General features: G+C 41.4%; 1 protein-coding gene across 1 annotated transcript in view; it reads left to right on the top strand.

The window, feature by feature from the left end:
- Window positions 1–180: 180 nt before the first annotated feature.
- The window catches only part of LOC126060997 (interleukin-1 receptor antagonist protein-like), a 52,233-nt gene continuing 34,959 nt past the window's right edge, over window positions 181–17,454 (top strand). Inside the window, exon 1 of the mRNA XM_049857396.1 lies at window positions 181–281. The gene's annotated coding sequence lies outside the window, so the exon portion shown is untranslated. The remainder of the gene's footprint in view (window positions 282–17,454) is intronic.

Here is a 17,454-nt window from a genome sequence, read left to right as displayed (position 1 = left end):
TGGAGGATGTCTCAGCCCTTTTAAATATGCATTTAAGGAGGGGCCCTGAAACTGCCACAAACTGGGGAGGGGCAGGGCTTTCCGGAGTGATTTCACATCACCCTAAAGACTCCGGAAACACTTGCTGTTCATTATTTTTCTGAGAAGGAAAACTTTGGAGGCAATCTCTTTACAGCAATTCTGAAGAACTTCCTTGGAACTTTCCAGCTGTCCTTGAGCACACAGTTCCTGGGCCACCAGGTGCTTTCAGACCCAAGGAGTCAGAACCAATAGCGGCTCAGGTAAAACAATTTTTAAAATGACTCCCTTTACTCCCTCCTTCCTTCCCTCTCTCTTTCATCTCCTCCCTCCCTTTCTTCTTTACTTTCTTCCTTCTGTCCTTCCTCCCTTTGCCAAGTGCATGGGAGATACTGGAGGTGGGGCTCACCAGTTGTTTGGGCTTCATGTTCATTGTAGAAAAACCTGAAAATCCAGATTAGCTGAAAGAGAAACGTGGAGATATCTTCTGTGAGTGCGTGATCAGAAAGCCAATGACAACATTTTTTTCCTTTGCTTATTTCTGTTACTGGTGCCATCAGGTTGGTTCCCACTCACAGCAACCCTATGTACAACAGAACAAAACACTGCTCAATTCTATGCCATCCTCACAATCATCACTATGCTTAAGCCCATCGTTGTAGTCACTTATCAATCCATCTCGTTGAGCATCTTCCTCTCTTTCAACGACCCTCTACTTTTCCAAGCATGAAGTCTTTCTCCAGGGACTAGTCCTGCCTGATAACATGTCCAAAGTACTTGAGACGAAATCTCGCTATCCTTGTTTCTAAGGAGCATTCTGGCTGTACTTGTTCCAAGACAGACACGTCTGTTCTTCTGGCAGTACATGATATAATCAATATTCTTCACCAACACCATAATTCAAAGGCATCAATTCCTCCTCAGTCTTCCTTATTCACTGGCCCGCTTTTGCATGTATATGAGGCCATTGAAAGTACCATGGCTTAGGTCAGGTGCACCCTAGTTCTCAAAGTGATATCTTTGCTTTTTAACACTTCAAAGAGGTCTTTTGCAGCAGATTTGCCCAACGCAATACGCCGTTTGATTTTCTGACTGCTGCTTCCATGGGCATTGATTGTGAATCCAAGTAAAATGAAATCCTTGATAACTTCAAGATTTTCTCCATTTATCATGATGTTGCTCATTAGTCCAATTGTAAGGATTTGTTTTGTTTTGTTTTGTTTTGTTTACGTTGAGGTGTAATCCATCATGGTGGTTGTTGTCTTTGATCTTCATCAGTAAGTGCTTCAAGTCACCTTCGCTTGATTCAGCAAGGTTATTAATGAGTTTCCTTCAATCCTGATGCTGAATCTTCTTCATGTAGTCCAGCTTCTCAGATTATTTTTTCAGCATACAGATTGTATAAGTATGACCAAAGAATATAACCCTGACACACACCTTTCCTGATTTTAAACCACTCAGTAACCCCTTGTTCTGTTTGAACAACCGCCTGTTGGTCTACGTACAAGCTCCTCATAAGTACAATTAAGTGTTCTGGAATTCCCATTCTTCACAATGTTAACCATAATTTGTTATGGCCCACACAGTCGAATGCCTTTGCATACATTCTGATTGTTAATGGATGTTTGCAGTTGTTTCTTCTCATTTTGAGCTGTGTTCCATCAGCTAATGAAGGCCCCCAAAGTTTTACTCCATCCACATCATTAAGGTTGACACTACCTTGAGGAGGTATCTCTTTCCCAGTCGTATTTTGAGTGTCTTCCAACCTGAGGGTCTCACCTATATCAGACAATGTTTTGCTGCTGTTCGTAAGGTTTTCACTGGCCAATTTTTTCAGAACTTGACCTCCAGATCCTTCCTAGTCTGTCTTAGTTTGGAAGCTTCACTGAAACCTGTCCACCATGGGTGACCCTGCTGTTATTTGAAATACAGGTGGCATAGCTTCCAGCATCACAGCAACACTCAAGGCACCACAGTATGACAAGCTCACAGACAAGTGGTGGTTTTCCTCTGCACATATATAAATATAACTATAGTATTTATTCCAATCAACTATTTTATTTATTCCAGTCATGGTAATTGATTAGAATAAATAAATGATGGTGCAGCTATACAATGAAATACTGTATAGTTATTCAAAATTATCATGTCATTATTCATATTTGGTATGGAAAGATATTCTACTATTTTGCTACTTGAAAACAGCAGGTTTAAAAGGAGTAAAGGAGTACAGGTCCTATGATGGAATTGGGTGAAAATCTATAGTTATATGTAGATATTTTCCTCTACACATTTTCCTCTGTACATATATACATATAACTAGAGATTTATAATTTCTTCTGTACATACACGCATTTAAAAAGAACCCTTGCCATTGAGTGGATTCCGACTCATAGAGACCCTATAAGACAGAGAAGAACTGCCCCATAGGGTTTCCAAGGAGCAGCTGGTGGATTCGAACAGCTGACCTTTTGGTTAGCAGCCAAGCTCTTAACCACTGCTCCACCCAGGCTCCTACATGTATACATATAACTATAGATTTTCACCCAAATGCATCATAGAACTTATACTCCTTTTCTCCTTTTAAAACCTGCTATTTTCATGTAGCAAAATAGTAGGCTATCTTCCCATATCAAATATGAATAACATGATAAGTTTGAATAGCTATGTAGTATTTCATTGTATAGCTGCACCATCTTTTTTTTATTCCACTCCATTAGGGCACTACGGTTAAGCACTTGGCTGCTAACTGAAAGGTTGGTAGTTCTAACCAGGTCTTCAAATCAGTTCATTTCAGTTTGACCCTTTTCTGGGAATTTGTATTTCCACTCCAGATATACTGAACCAGAATCTTCATTTTAACAAGATTCCCAGGTAATTCTTATGTAGGCCTAAGTGTCACCTGGGGGCTTTGTTAAAATATAGATTCTGATTCAGTGTATCTGGGATAGATATGCAAACTCTCAGCAGGAGATCAAAATGGAATGAGCTAGTTCAAAGCTCTGCTTATAACCCACCCCTTGGCTCTTCTGGAGAAAGACTTGGCAACCTGCTTCTGCAAAGATTACTGCCTGTGAGGCAGTTCTACTTTGTATGAGTTGTAATCCACTCTACAGTACCTAATAACAGCACATCAGTTATTTTATATTATTATTTTTTGCTATTGAAAACCAGATTGTAGCAAACATCTTTGTATCCTCATTTTTGTTCATGTGTCTGATCATTTTGTTAAGAAATAAAATCTAGCTCATGTCATCTTTCTTCTGTAATGCCTAATCAACACCCATGAAAGCAGCAGTCAAGAATGCAAACAACACATTGCATTAGGCAAATCTACTGCAAAATACCTCTTTCAAGTGTTAAAAAGCAAAGATATCACTTTAAGGACTAAGGTGCTCCTGGCCCAAGCAATGGTGTTTTCAATTGCTTCATATGCTTGTGAAAGCTGGAAACTGAATAAGGAAGACTGAGGAAGAATTGATGCTTTTGAATTATGGTGCTGGCAAAGAATATTGAATATACCATGGACTCCCAAAAGAACAAACAAATCTGTCTAGGAAGAAGTACAGCCAGAATGCTCATTAGAAGCAAGCATGGCAGGACTTCATCTCACACACTTTAGACATCTTATCAGGAGGGATCAGTCCCTGAAGAAGGGCATTGTGCCAGGTATAGAGGGTCATTGAAAGAGAGGACAACCCTCAAAGAGATGGATTGACACAGTGGCTGCAACAATGGGCTCAAACGCAACAACAATTGTGACAATTGGGCAGGATTGGGCAGTGTTCTGTTCTGTTGTACAAAGGGTAACTATGAGTCAGAAGCAACTCTATGGCACCTAACAACAACAATGGCAATACCTAACTTATGAAATAATATTTGAATGTAAAACAATTCTTGCACCTTTAATACCTCCATGCACTGTCTATAATGGATCCTAATGAATGGTAAGGATCAGTGTGTAATGGTGAATTTAATTATGTCTTGACTACCATTGAAAGCTATTTATTGTTAAAGGATAAACTTTAAAGAAATAGTATTCAGATGTATAGGTTAAAAAGGTTTCAAAATGTTCAAAAATTAAATAAATTATCAAGTTGCTCAAAGGATACAAAATAATTCACATAATGCCAAAATGTGATAAGCATCTTTCAGCAAAATAAAATTATCATAGCAGTTACCTTACACCATAAATTGATTATTAAATCCACCATAAATTGATCAAATAGAAATGACACTGACACGGTTGCAAAAAAATAAATAAATAAACAAAACAAAAAACCTCCAAAAAGAGGTGGCCTAGAGGCATAGTACAATCAACACCATGGAAGCAGCAATCAAGAAATCAAAAGATGCAGAGGACTTCCGGTCAACATGGTGCCATAGACAAAGCACCACGCCATCCCTTCACAGCAAAGACCCGAAAAACTAAGTAAAACAGAGACAAACATCATTCCTGGAACCTGAAGTGCCAAATGAAGAGATTGAGATCTCAGCCAAGCACCAAATGGAATAAGAAACTGACAGAGGATGGAGAGCGAGGAGAGATACATGCAGAAGACACCATCAGCTAATAGAGCACAGATCCACAATCTTGGACTCTAGATGGGGATCAGCAGACAGGGAGCACAGGAAGGCAGCTTCAAGAAACTCCCAGCAGGAGACAGAGCACCTGGTAACCATTGATACACACTTTCCCACCCCCATTCTCTCCCCGCTGCTGTACCTCCTAGCTTCCTGGCTGCCTGCGGTGACTCGGCCAGCTGGGAAGTGCAGCATCCATGCTGTTTGGATTCACCCCACCCATGTTGGAGATCAGTGGACACGGGGTACAGAAAAGCATCTTCACAAAGTTCCCAGCAGGAGACAAAGTACCTGGTAACAAGTGATATACGTTTTCCTAGACCCCCTTCTTCCCCCCAACCTTCTTCCTCCTCTGCTTCATGCCAGCCACAGTCTCTTGGCCAGGAGCCAACTGCTTTGGCCTCTGGCTGCTTGGATTTGCCCTGCCCACACTGGCCTGGCCTCTGAGCTGCTGTTGGTTCTTTCCATCTCTTTTGGTTTCTTCTGTGCCTCCTACCATCACCCCCTGCTTTCTCTGGAACACCTGGATCCATGTGCCACCTTCAGTTCTTCCTGAAAGGTCGTGAAGCCACACGCAACTGGGGAACCACTCCTCTGGGCCAAGTCACCACACTGGTGGAATCCCTGGGGCTTTTTTTTTTTTTTTGCTTTGTTGTTTTGTTTGTTTGTTTTCTTTTTCTTTTCATAGTTTGGGAGCCCCTTCTAGCCAGGCTGTACTACACAGCTTAGGAGCCACTCTCCCAATCTGCACAGCTGTGTAGGTGGGATCCCTGGGGGCATTTCTTTTTTTTCTTCTTTCTTTTTTTTTTCTTTTCTCTCTCTTTTTCCCTTTCTATCTTCATGTGTCGGCTCTCGTCTCTCTACACTTATCTTCTTTTCCGGTCTCCTGAATACCTGGTGCTCTGTGACATCTATACCCCCTCTAGCCAGGTTATACTGTGCAGCCTAGGAGCCACTTCCCCAGTCTTAGTAGCTGCACTGGTGGGACTCTGGGGCTCCTGTAGGCTTTTCTTTTTTTCTTCTCCAAATTTTTATCCAGTTATTTTTTTCTTTCTTTTTCCCATTTTTTTTTTTTTCATTTTTCATTCTCCATTTCTTGGTTTCTCATCTCTCCACTCCAATGGTAAGCTCCCTTAGCACTCTTTCTTTTTTTTCCTCTTTTTTGGCTTGCTTGTTTGTTTTTGGCTCCTGTTTTTCTCTCCTCTTTCCCACCCCTATTAGCTCCACACATCACCATCTCACCCCACTTTCCTGCCTACCTGCACCATGCACTGAATATCACCACCCCACCCCCGAGCAGCACAAGCACAGCCTACTGTAACCTGCCCAGCACTGATTCCTGGCTCACCCTGTCCACCCTAGTACGTGCTACAAACAACCCATCCAAGCTCCTCCCCTTCAGCTGGATCTGCCCTGCTGCACCACAGCTGAATGACTGACCCTGCCTATTGCACAAGGAGATGAAAAGTATCATGACTACAGACAAGTAAACAACAAAGAATGCGCAGCCCACCTGCTCAGATAGAACAAAATAAAACAAAAAGGCAGGACAAAACAAATCTACAATCAAGAAACAAAGAAAATAACTACAGAATGCCCTGAAGACTGCAGACAATATCAAAACATATTTAAAAAAAAAAAACAGGACAGGATGGGTCTAGCAGGCATCCAAAATAAAACACCAGATGACTTTCCAGTAGAAGAAAAGGCACTAGAACTACCTGACAAGGAATTGAAATCTCTAATATTCAGAGCAATCCAAGAGTTGAAGCAAAAATCAGACAAAAATAATGAAAAAAATAGACAAATTTTTGGAAAAGGCAGACAAATTCATGGAAAATACAGGAAAAAAATGTAACAATTCAGGAAAGTAATGCAGGAACAAAATGCTGAAATAAATTCACAACTAGAAATCATACAAAAACAACAATTAGAAATCCAAAAAAAAAAAACAGTTAAGATTTCAGAAATGGACAGTGTCATAGAAGGGCTGAGGAGTAGGTTTGAAACAATGGAAGACAGAATCAGTGAAATTGAAGACAAACACATGGATACAACTCTGTCTGAGGAAAAATCAGAAAAAAGAATGAAGAAAAACTAAGAAGCCCTGAGAATAGTGTGAGATACAATCAAAAGCAAAAATTTGCAAGTGATCGGAGTTCCAGAACACGGAGAGAAAATGGAAAACGCAGAGAGGATCATTGAAGAATTGCTGACAGAACACTTCCTAGTATCATGAATAATGAAAAGGTGGCCATCCAAGAAGCTCAACGAACCCCATGTAGGATAGACCACAAAAGATAAACACCAAGGCATATCATAATCACACTTGCTAAAACCAAAAAAAAAAAAAACAAAAAAACAAACCAAAGACAAAGAAAAAACCCTGCAAGCAGCTCTAGAAAAACAAAAAGTCACATACAGAGGAGGGACAATAAGACAAGCCTCTGATTGTTCGGCAGAAACCATGCAGGCAAGAAGGCAATGGAATGACATACACAAAACCTTGAAAGAAAAAAATTGCCAACCAAAAATAATATATACCACAAAACTTTCATTCAAATATGGTGGTGAAATTAAGACATTTCCAGATAAACAGAAATTAAGGGAATATGTAAAAACCAAACCAAACATATTAAAGAATTATTAAAGGGAGTCCTTCGGTCTGAGAAAACAGCATCAGACCACAGCCTGAATAGAGGAAGCAAGATTATACCAGCCAGATACCAACCAGGAAATGAACTCTCAAGGACTATCCAAAACCAAAACCAATTGCACCACACGAGAGAGGTTAATCTGTAAATGACAACAATGTCAGAACAATAAAAGAGGGAATAAACCATACAGGTACAGAACTCTCTAATGGAGAGGAAAGCAAGGCGATACCAAGTAATAATAGACTGGTTCAAACCTAAGAAGATAAGGGTAAATTTCAAGGTAACCACAAAGAAAGTTGACAAACCTACTCATCAAAATAAAGAAGAAAAACATAAAGTCTCAATAAAAACAAAATCTACAAAACAAAAGAAATCTACAAACAGAAGGAACTCAGCACAGGCCGTTAAGCTGAGTTAAGTCAATCATGAAAGGACAGTATTGTATGAGACCACTACTGTAAAAACTCATGAAAAGGTTTACATACAAAAAGAAACAATATTTGATGGTTACAAGGGAGGGGAGAGGTGGGGATGGAAAAACACTTAATTGACAAAAGATAAGCAGTAACTTTGTTGAAGGGTAAGACAGTACACAATACTGGGGAAGCCAGACAACCTGTACAAGGCAGGGCCGTGGTAGCTCCATAGACACATCCAAACTCCCTGAGGGACCGAATTGCTGGGCTGAGGGCCGTGTGGACCATGGCCTCAGGGAACATCTAGCTCAATTGGTGTAACAGAGTTTATAAAGAAAATGTTCTACATTATACTTTGGTGAGTAGTAGTGTCTGAGGTCTTCAAAGCCTCTGAGTGGTCATCTAGGATACCCCACTTGCCTCACCCCTTCAGGAGCAAGGAAGAATGAAGAAAAATAAAGACACAAGAGGAAGATTAGTCCAAAGGACTAACGGGCCGCATCTAACATGGTCTCCACCAGACTGAGTCCAGTACAACTAGATGGTACTTGGATACCACCACTGGCAGCTCTGACAGGGATCATAATAGAGGGTCCTGGACAGAGCTGGAGAAAAACGTAGAGCAAAATTCTAACTCAGAAAGAAAGACCAGACTTACTGGCCTGACAGAGACTGGAGAAACCCTAAGAGTATGGCCCCTGGACACCCTTTCAGCTCAGTAATGAGGCCACTCCTGAGGTTCACTCTTCAGCCAAAGATTGAACAGGCCAACGGAACAAAATAAGACTAAGGAGGCTCACCAGACCTGGGGCAGGGACTGGAAGGCAGAAGGGAACAGGAAAGCTGGTTATAGGGAACCCAGGGTTGAGAAGAGAGAGTATAACATGTCGTGGGATTGTTAACCAATGTTATACAACAATGTGTGTACTAACTGATGAGAAACTAGTTTGTTCTGTAAACCTTGATCTAAAGTTCAATAAAAAGAAAAAAAAAAAAGAAATCAAAAGACACATTGCATTGGGCAAAACTGCAGCAAAAGGTCTCTTTAAAGTGTTGAAAAACAAAGATGTCACCTTGAAGACTAAGGTGCGCCTAACCCAAGCCATGGTATTTTGAGTTGCATCCTGTGCTAAAAAATAAAAAAAATAGTGCTAGCTTTAAAATATGTCCACATATTCTTATACTCCATTCTTTAAGAGGTGGAGCTGAACTCTGTTCCTCCTGAGTGTAGTTGGACTTAGTAACTTACCTGTAGTGAATATTTTATATGGTAGAAGTGATGGTGTGTCACTTCTGAGCCTAGATCATAAAAAGCATTGCAGCTTCCTCCCTGCACTTTCTTAGGTCACTTGTTCTGGGGAAGCCACCCACCATGTTGTGAGAACGCTCAGGTGGCCCTATGAAGAGGCCCAGATGGTGAGGAACTGAGGCCTTCAGTGAGTGCACCTTGTGAGTGAGACATCTGGGTAGATCCTCCAGCCCCAGTAAAGCCTTCAGATGACTGCAGCCCTGGCTGGCATCATGACTGCAACCTCATGAGAAACACTGAACTAGGCCACCCAGCTAAACTGCTTAGATTTATGATTCTCAGAATCTGTGGAAAATTTTTAAAAAGTCTGTTGTTTCAAGCTGCTAAGTTTGGGGATAATTAATTACATAACAATAGATAGCTTATACACCTTGTCTTCACAATCAGCAGTTTATACTCCTGTAGTTTTCTGTCTCCAGTGTTCGGTGGTATCCTCCCTTCTCAGAAAACATCTCAATTCTTCACAGGGCTTAGTAAGTCCAGGGAAGTGTCCCAGAAGCTGTTACAGCCTTCTGAACGGCAATGTTCCCTATGGTGACTTAGTACTACCCTTGAGAGAGTCAATGCCGCTGGAGGTGGATATGGCGCCTGCTCTTGCTGTAGAGACGAGGACTCTCCAATCCAAGTAGAGACGAGGACTCATCAATCCAAGTACCTGCAAATATTAATATATAAGCACACACTCACAATTTATTACAGTAAAATAATGTTTATTAGGGAGATAAATGTAATCACCCTTAAAGAACCAATTTTCATTTAGTATTCACTAAGCCTCTAGAACTACGCTTTTAGAGGTTTGTCTACATTTTTTCATTATATGCTCTTAATTGCTCTATATGGTAAATGCTTTTATTGCCTTGATTTTTTGGATGTAGAAACTGAAGCGTAGAAAAATTAATTAACGTCCTGATATCAGACTGGTAATTACTACATGAGCCAGTATTCAAACCCAGGAAACCTGAGTCCAAAAGTATTGACCCCTACGTTAATTCACAGCAGGCAGAGTGATCCCTTTACTACCTCAGTCAGATCATGTCACTTCTCTCCTCTCCATGCCTCTAAGAGTGAGAGCCAATCCTCACCATTCCTCCGATTGTATAGGACCGGGCTTTCATTAACTCTGGGCCTAATCCTTTCCCTGCCCCATGTAGTACACTCGAGCCATGTGGACCCTTGCTCTTCCTTGAACATACCAGGCATGCTCCTGCCTCGGGGCCTTTCCACTGGATGTTCTCTTTGCCTGAAAAGCTCTTCTCCCGGATGTCAGTATAGCTCACTGATGCTCTGAGTCCTCGTAGCAATTAAGACAAGGGGTTGGCACCATCTACTTTTATAAATAAAGTTTTGTTGGTATAGTTATGCTCACTCATATTGTCTATGGCTGACTTGCAGCCCTGGTGGCACAGTGGTTAAGACCTCAGCTGCTAACCAAAAGGTTGGCAGTTTGAATACACCAGCCACTCCTTGGAAACCCTATGGAGCAGTTCTACTCTGTCTGATAGTGTTGCTACGAGTCAGAATCGACTCCACGGCAATGGGTTTGGTTTTTTTACAGTTGATATTGCACTACAATGGCAGAGTTGAATATTTGTGACAAAAATCATACGGTCTGCAAAGCCTGAACTATTTACTGTATGGCCCTTTATAGGAAAAATTTGCTGACCCCAGATTAAGACTGCCTTGGTTCATGTCCTCAATTTGCCACTTACTAGCCAGGAGCCCTGGTGGTGTAGTGGTGAAGTGCTATGGCTGCTAACCAAAAGGTCAGCAGTTCAAATCTACCAGCCGCTCCCTGGAAACCCTATGGAGCAGTTCTACTCCCTCCTATAGGGTTGCTATGAGTTGGAATCAGCTCGATGGCAATGGGTTTGGTTTGGGTTGCCATAAGGACTGAATGAGACAAAGGCTAAGAAGGAGGAGGGTCAGCACACAACACAAGCCCAATATACCTGTTCTCTGCCCCTCTGTTTTTCCCACCTCTCCTGCACTCCTCCCCAGGTACGTGCAGAGAATACTGAGAACCAGGCAGATATCAAATTTACACTGACCTTTTTTTTTTTTTTAAGTCTGAGGCTGATTAGAGACCAGACATGCCTTACATATGCTAAAGGGGGATTTCCTGACAAAGAGGGCAAGGCACTGACTCAATCAGGCTGGATTCCTACAGAATATGCTGTGATGTTTTCAAATTACTGGCAATAATGGATAACATTTGCTGCGCTTTCAGTGTGTCAGGTACCATGTCAAAGTGGTGTAGGTGTAGTCCCATCTCCTTTCACATCAGTCCTATTAGGTAAGTGCTATTCTTTATTATTATTATTATTATTGTACTTTAGGTGAAGGTTTACAGAGCAAACTAGTTTGTCATTAAACAATTAATACATATATTGTTTTGTGACATTGCTTGCCAACCAACAACATGTCAACACACTCCCCTTCTCAACCTTGGGTTTCCCATTACCAGCTTTCCTGTCGCCTCCTGCCTTCTCATCCTTGCCCCTGGGTTGGTGTGCTCCTTTAGTCTTGTTTTGTTTTATGGGCCTGTCTAATCTTTGGCTGAAGAGTGAACCTCAGACATGACTTTATTACTAAGTTATAAGGGAGTCCAGGAGACATACTCTTGGGGTGTCTTCAATCTCTGCCAGGCCATTAAGTCTGGTCTTTTCTCTTTTTTTCATGAGTTAGAATTTTGTTCTACATTTTTCTCCAGCTCTGTCAGGGAACCTCTATTGTAATCCCTGTCAGAGCAGTAGTGAGGGTAGCCAGGCACCATCTAGGTGTGCTGACTTACTCTGGTGGGGGTTGTGGTAGGTGTGGTCCATTAGTCCTTTGGACTAATCTTTCCCTGTGTCTATGGTTTTCTTCATTCTTCCCTGCTCCAGATGGAGTGGGACTAGTGGAGTATCTTAGATGGCCACTCACAAGCTTTTAAGACCTGAGATGCTACTTGCCAAAGTAGAACGTAGAATATTTTCTTTATAAATTGTGTTATGCCAATTGAGCTAGATGTTCCCTGAGACCATGGTCCCCACAGTCCTCAGCCCAGTAATTTGGTCCCTCAGGGGGTTTGGATATATCTATGGAGGTCACTATAGGGTTGCTATGAGTCAGAATTGACCCGACGGCACTGGGTTTGGTTTTTTTTTTTTTGGGTTATGGAGCTTCCATGACCTTGCCTTAGGGAAGTGCTATTCTTAATCTCACTTAAAAGATAAAAAGGAGGTTGAGAGGAGTTGAATAACTCACTTAAACTCACAAAATTAGTAAGAAGTAGACCTGGTATTAATACTCCAGTATTTTTATTCCGTACTACCTCACCCCTGTTCCCTACTGTGAAAAAAATATACCATATCAAACAATATAGAGTAGAAATGGAGGCTGGGGCATCTCCCTGCCAGAAGTCTGTTAGCATGAAGCACCAAGGGGGCTTCTTGAGAAGAAAATGTTATCATTGATATTGTTAGGTGCCATCAAGTTGTTTCCAACCCATAGCGACCCCATGGACAACAGAATAAAACATCAACTGGTCCTGCACCATCCTCACAATGATTGTTATGCTTGAGCCCAATGTTGCAGCCACTGTGCCAATTCATCTCATTGAGGGTCTTTCTCTTTTTTGCTGACCCTTTACTTTACCAAGCATGATGTCCTTCTCCAGGGACTGATCCCTCCTGAGAACATGTTCAAAGTATGTGAGACAAAGTCTCATCATTCTTGCTTCTAAGGAGCATTCTGAGAAGAAAACAGGCCTTGGAAAATGCAACAGAAACCAAGAATTGTTCCAGAGACAAAAGGCTGTACAGTGCAGAGTGTTGCACACATTAGGATAGAGGAAATTCCTCAGTCAGTGGCTTTGGCACTTAGAACATCCATGAAGGCTCTGCATGGCACAGGAGAGGATGGTGGTGATGCACAGCCACACAGCCTCAAGGGAGCTATGAGCAGAAGGGTGTCCAACCATGGCCCAGAACTTCCACCCCAACACAGCCATATCATATGGCCACCGTGGGGAGCCACAGAGCAGAAGACTGCCACTTGGCTCACAAGCACATTTGAGAAACACTTGAAACCCAGTGAAACCAGAGGGAGGTTTGTGGTCCAGGGTTCCACATCTCTGTGATGACCCAGAGACATGTTGCCTGGTTGCCAATACTTGATCTCATGGCTTCCTCCAGGGCGGTGAGGCTTTGGAAAAGCCAGTTCCACAGGGCTGAATCGGGAGAGTGTGTGGGCAACCCAAAAGGCGTGGTGACTCTCTGCTGTGTGTCACACCCAGAGGCAGTTTCTCCTGAGTCACCAAGGTTGGGGCCAGATCCACTAGCAACCTCCTTACCTTAGATATTTGGTAAGACCCTCCAGAGCAGGTCCCTCAGTGGTACCTCAGAGGCCTCCAGAAGTCTGAGGACTCACCTTCCACAGACTGTGTATTTTAGACCACTGACACCGGCACAACCAGGGTTTGAGCCAGATTCTGGAACTGGACATGAAATAAGAAATAAGCAACTATGGAAGGGAAAAGCCTGGCCTGGCTAAGGAAGTGTGCTGGCCTGGCTCCATTCTCCATGGGCACTGGGGTATCCACTGTGCCACACACAAGAGAGATGGTGCTCTCAACCAAGCTGGATTAGGCAGGCCTTGCATCACCTCCAAACACCCAAGGGCCCAATCCACACACAGCCTTTCCTCCTCTATTTCTGTCTCTTTCCACAAAGGATTTGATTCTGTCAGTGACTGTTTAGCACTGAGGGGTGTGGATCATCCCCTTTCTTGAGCTCCTAAAGAACATGGACTATTTCCTTTTTTTTATTATTAATTTCAATTTTTTAATCATAAAGATAATAGGAGCTCAATGTTTGAAGTTGGAAAACCCATACAGCAGAGCATCCAGCAATGAAAAATGCATTTTACTTCATTTTATTTAATTTTATTAAGTAAAATAAACTACCACAGGCATGTTGCCACTCACTTCTGTTTTGTTATTTCCTTTCTTCTGGTGGCTGTGGGCATCTTTTGTTGTTCTGTTTCTGTTTGTTCAAGTTGTTAGCTAATATTTTGATATTGTTCTTTTCTTCTTTTTCCATGTGTGCATCTATTGCTATAAATTGACCTCTGATCACTGCCTTTGCTGTGTTCCAAAGGTTTTGGTATGACGTGTTTTAATTCTCGTTTGATTCTAGGAATTTTTTTATTCCATCTTTGATTTCTTCTATTACCCACTGGTTTTTGAAACCTCAAAAACCAAACCCACTGCCATCGAGTCGATTCTGACTCATAGGGACCCTATAAGACAGCGTAGAACTGCCCCATAGGGTTTCCAAGGAGCACCTGGTGGATTCGAACTGCCAACCTCTTGGTTAGCAGCTATAGCACTTAACCACTACACCACCAGGGTTTCCACTGGTTTTTAAGCAGGGTGTTATTCGGTTTCCACATAATTTTTTTTTTCCTTGCTTTTCCTGTTGTTAATTTCTACTTTGATGATGTTGTGATCAGAGAAGATACTTTGTATTATATCGATGTTTTGAATTTTGTTGAGGGTTGCTTTGTGGGTAAAATGTGGTCTATTCTGGAGAACTTTCAATGACATTGGAAAAGAATGGGTACTTTGCAGGTGTTGGGTGGAGTGATCTATATATGTCTATGAGGTCAGGCTGGCAGATTGCAGCCTTTAGATCTTCTGTATCTTTGTTGACTCTTTCTAGATGTTCTGTCCTTTACTGAGAGTAGTGTGTTGAAGTCTCCTCCTGTTTTAGTGGAAATGTTGATTTCTCTTTTCAGTGCTTTTTGTGTTTGTTTTACATATTTTGGAGCCCTGTCATTAGGTGCATAGATATTTATTATGGTTATGCCTTCATGATGGATCATCCCTTTAATCATATATAATGCCCTTCTTTGTCTTTTATCGTGGACTTTGTTTTAAAATCTATTTTATCTGAGATTAGTACTGCCACTTCTGCTCTTTTTTGGTAGCTGTTTGCTTGATATATATATTTTTCCATCCTTTGAGTTATAATAAATTTTTGTCTTTGTTTCTAAGGTGTGTCTCTTGTAGACAGCATATTGATGGATTTTGTTTTTTTAATTATTCTGTCCTCTCTGTCTCCTTATGGGTACATTTAGCCGATTTACATTCAGTGTAATTATTGATAGATGTGAGTTTATTGGAGTCATTTTGTAGTGATTTGTGTGTGTGTGTGTGGTACCGACGTTTTCTTTGTTTCTTTTATCCTCCTGTACTGAATTCCTTTTGTTTGTGGATTTTTTTCTCATTTCTTTTGTTTTCATAGATTTTGTTTTTACTGAGACTTCATGTTTTTCTTCCTTATTTTGATGAGCAGGTTTGTTAACTGTCTTTATGGCTACCTCGAAATTTACTCCTATCTTCCTAAGTTTGAACCAGTCTTTTATTACTTGGTATCACCTTACCTCCCTCTCCATTTGAAAGTTCTATACCTACACCATTTATTCCCCCTTTTATTGTTTGATGTTGTTGTCATTTACAGATTATCCTCCCTGGTTCCCTGTTGTAAATCTTTTAGTTTTGACTAACCCTTGAGAGTTCATTACCTAGGCTGGTATCTGGCTTATGTGATCATTTGTCCTGTCTTCTGGTGTTGTTTGTTCTTCAACCGAAGGACTCTCTCTAATAATTCTTTTAAGTTTGGTTTGGTTTTTTACATATTCCCTTAATTTTTGTTTATCTGGAAATGTCCTAATTTCACTATCATATTTGAGCAGGAGTTTTGCAGATATATTATTCTTTTTTTTAATAATTTTTATTGTGCTTTAAGTGAACGTTTACAAATCAAGTCAGTCTGTCACATATAAGCTTGCATACACCTTACTCCATACTCCCACTTACTCTCCCCCTAATGAGTCAACCCTTCCAGTATCTCCTTTCGTGACAATTTTGCCAGTTTCTAACCCTCTCTACCCTCCTATCTCCCCTCCAGACAGGAGATGCCAACACAGTCTCAAGTGTCCACCTGATACAGGTAGCTCACTCTTCATCAGCATCTCTCTCCTACCCATTGTCCAGTCCCTTCCATGTCTGGTGAGTTCTCTTCGGGAATGGTTCCTGTCCTGGGCCAACAGAAGGTTTGGGGACCATGACCACCGGGATTCCTCTAGTCTCAGTCAGACCATTAAGTATGGTCTTTTTATGAGAATTTGGGGTCTGCATCCCACTGATCTCCTGCTCCCTCAGGGGTTCTCTGTTGTGCTCCCTGTCAGGGCAGTCATTGGTTATGGCCGGGCACCATCTAGTTCTTCTGGTCTCAGGATGATGTAAGTCTCTTGTTCATGAGGCCCTTTCTGTCTCTTGGGCTCATAGTTATCGTGTGACCTTGGTGTTCTTCATTCTCCTTTGATCCAGGTGGGTTGAGACAAATTGATGCATCTTAGATGGTCTTTGTTAGCATTTAAGACCCCAGACATCACATTTCAAAGTGGGATGCAGAATGTTTTCATAATAGAATTATTTTGCCAATTGACTTAGAAGTCCCCTTAAGCCATAGTCCCCAAACCCCCACCCTTGCTCCACTGACCTTCGAAGCATTCATTTTATCCCGGAAACTTCTTTGCTTTTGGTCCAGTCCAGTTGAGCTGACCTTCCGTGTATTGAGTATTGTCCTTCCCTTCACCTAAAGTAGTTCTTATCTACTAACTAATCAGTAAATAACCCTCTCCCACCCTCCCTCCCTCCCCGCCTCGTAACCACAAAAGTATGTGTTCTTCTCAGTTTATATTATTTCTCAAGATCTTATAATCGTGGTCTTATACAATATTTGTCCTTTGCCTCTGACTCATTTCGCTCAGCATAATGCCTTCCAGGTTCCTCATGTTATGAAATGTTTCACAGATTCGTCACTGTTCTTTATCGATGCATAGTATTCCATTGTGTGAATATACCACAATTTATTTAACCATTCATACACTGATGGGCACCTTGGTTGCTTCCAGCTTTTTGCTATTGTAAACAGAGCTGCAATAAACATGGGTGTGCATATATCTGTTTGTGTGAAGGCTCTTATTTCTCTAGGGTATCTCCCGAGGAGTGGGATTTCTGGGTCGTATGGTAGTTCTATTTCTAACTTTTTAAGAAAACGCCAAATAGATTTCCAAAGTGGTTGTACCATTTTACATTCCCACCAGCAGTGTCTAAGAGTTCTAATCTCTCCGCAGCCTCTCCAACATTTATTATTTTGTGTTTTTTGGATTAATGCCAGCCTTGTTGGAGTGAGAGGGAATCTCATCGTAGTTTTAATTTGCATTTCTCTAATGGCTAATGATCGAGAGCATTTCCTCATGTATCTCTTAGCTGCCCGAATATCTTCTTTAGCGAACTGCTTGTTCATATCCTTTGCCCACTTCTTGATTGGGTTGTTTCTCTTTTTGTGGTTGAGTTTTGACAGAATCATATAGATTTTAGAGATCAGGCGCTGGTCAGAGATGTCATAGCTGAAGATTC

The sequence above is a fragment of the Elephas maximus genome, chromosome 17, assembly GCF_024166365.1.
Source record: "Elephas maximus indicus isolate mEleMax1 chromosome 17, mEleMax1 primary haplotype, whole genome shotgun sequence".
Lineage (NCBI taxonomy): Eukaryota > Metazoa > Chordata > Mammalia > Proboscidea > Elephantidae > Elephas > Elephas maximus.
This window is presented reverse-complemented; position numbering and strand designations above follow the sequence as displayed.